This window comes from Arachis hypogaea, chromosome 1, assembly GCF_003086295.3.
Source record: "Arachis hypogaea cultivar Tifrunner chromosome 1, arahy.Tifrunner.gnm2.J5K5, whole genome shotgun sequence".
NCBI classification, from domain to species: domain Eukaryota; kingdom Viridiplantae; phylum Streptophyta; class Magnoliopsida; order Fabales; family Fabaceae; genus Arachis; species Arachis hypogaea.
Window position 1 is genome coordinate 35,639,085 of NC_092036.1, and position 2,420 is coordinate 35,641,504.

General features: G+C 41.3%; 1 non-coding gene across 1 annotated transcript; it reads left to right on the forward strand.

Annotated features, from left to right (window-relative positions):
* The first annotated feature begins 2,061 nt into the window (after window positions 1-2,061).
* On the forward strand, window positions 2,062-2,165 carry LOC112715803 (small nucleolar RNA R71). Its single transcript, XR_003159996.1, has one exon. It is a non-coding gene; the product is annotated as a small nucleolar RNA R71 (small nucleolar RNA).
* Window positions 2,166-2,420: the final 255 nt, after the last annotated feature.

Sequence of the window (2,420 nt, forward strand, 5' to 3'; positions counted from 1 at the left end):
GTTTCATGCTTGTTACTGGCGTTCAGCGCCAGCTTTCCTCAAGGCACATTCCTGGCGTTCAAACGCCAGGATGTTGCTTGTTTCTGGCATTCAGCGCCAGATTCATGCTCTGTTCTGGCGTTCAACGCCAGCCAGATGCTCCTCACTGGCGTTGAACGCCAGACTGTCCTCCCTCCAGGGTGTGATTTTTCTTCTGCTGTTTTTTATTCTGTTTTTAATTTTTATATTTTTTTCGTGACTACTCATGATCATGTACCTAGTAAAACACAAAATAATAATAAAATAAAAATTAGATAAGTAAAATTAGGTTGCCTCCCAACAAGCGCTTCTTTAATTTCAATAGCTTGACAGTATGCTCTCATGGAGCCACAAAGGTGATCAGGTCAATGTTGTATAGTCCCAGCACCAAACTTAGAGTTTGGATATGGGGTCTTAACACCAAACTTAGAGTTTGGTTGTGGCCTCCCAACACCAAACTTAGAGTTTGACTGTAGGGGCTCTTCTTGACTCTGAACTGAGAGAAGCTCTTCATGCTTACTCTCTTTTGTCACAGAGGGATGGCCATGTGCCTTAAACACAAGGTAGTCCCCATTAAATTGAAGGACTAATTCACCTCTATTGACATCTATCACAGCTCCTGCTGTAGCTAGGAAAGGTCTTCCAAGGATAATGCATTCATCCTCTTCCTTCCTAGTGTCTAAGATTATGAAATCAGCAGGGATGTAATGGCCTTCAACCTTTACTAACACGTCCTTTACTATTCCATAAGCTTGTCTCAATGACTTGTCTGCCAATTGTAATGAGAACAAGGCAGGTTGTACCTTAATGATCCCCAGTTTCTCCATTACAGAGAGTGGCATAAGATTTATCCCTGACCCCAGATCACATAGAGCTTTTTCAAAGGTCATGGTGCCTATGGTACAAGGTATTAAGAACTTGCCAGGATCTTGTCTCTTTTGAGGTAGAATTTGCTGAATCCAGGTATCTAGTTCATTAATGAGAAAGGGAGGTTCACTTTCCCAATTCTCATTACCAAACAACTTGGCATTCAGCTTCATGATAGCTCCTAAATATTGAGCAACTTGCTCTCCAGTCACATCTTCATCCTCTTCTGAGGAATAATAGTCTTCAGAGCTCATGAATGGCAGAAGGAGATTTAATGGAATCTCTATGGTCTCTATATGAGCCTCAGATTCCTTTGGATCCTTAATAGGAAACTCCTTCTTGCTTGAGGGACGTCCCAGGAGGTCTTCCTCACTAGGATTTTCGTCCTTCTCCTCCCTTGTGCATTCGGCCATATTGATCACATCAATGGCCTTGCACTCTCCTTTTGGATTCTCTTCTGTATTGCTTGGGAGAATACTGGGAGGAATTTCAATGACATTCTTACTCAGCTGGCCCACTTGTGCCTCCAAATTTCTAATGGAGGACCTTATTTCACTCATGAAACTTAAAGTGGCCTTTGACAGATCAGAGACTAAATTTGCTAAATTACAAGTGCTTTGTTCAGAATTCTCTGTCTGTTGCTGAGAATATGATGGAAAAGGCTTGCTATTGCTCAGCCTATTGCGTCCACCATTGTTAAAGCCTTGTTGAGGCTTTTGTTGATCCTTCCATGAGAAATTTGGATGATTTCTCCATGATGAATTATAGGTGTTTCCATAAGGTTCACCCATGTAATTAACCTCTGCCATTGCAGGGTTCTCAAGATCATAAGCTTTTTCAGAAGCTGCCTCTTTAGTACTGTTGGATGCATTTTGCCATCCATTCAGACTTTGAGAGATCATGTTGACTTGCTGAGTCAACACTTTGTTCTGAGCCAATATGGCATTCAGAGCATCAATTTCAAGAACTTCCTTTCTTTGAGGCGTCCCATTATTAATAGAATTCCTCTCAGAAGTGTACATGAATTGGTTATTTGCAACCATGTCAATAAGCTCTTGAGCTTCTGCAGGTGTTTTCTTTAGGTGAATGGATCCACCTGCAGAATGGTCCAATGACATTTTCGAAAATTCAGATAGACCATAATAGAATATATCTAATATGGTCCATTCTGAAAACATGTCAGATGGACACCTTTTGGTCAGCTGCTTGTATCTTTCCCAAGCTTCATAGAGGGATTCACCATCTTTTTGTTTGAAGGTTTGAACATCCACTCTGAGCTTACTCAACTTTTGAGGAGGAAAGAATTTATCCAAGAAAGCCGTGACCAGCTTATCCCAGGAGTCCAGGCTATCCTTAGGTTGTGAATCCAACCATATTCTAGCTCTGTCTCTTACAGCAAAAGGGAGAAGCATGAGCCTGTAGACTTCAGGATCTAGTCCATTCGTCTTAACAGTCTCACAAATCTGCAAGAACTCAGTTAAAAACTGGTAAGGATCTTCAGATAGAAGTCCATAAAACTTGCAGTTCTGTTGCAT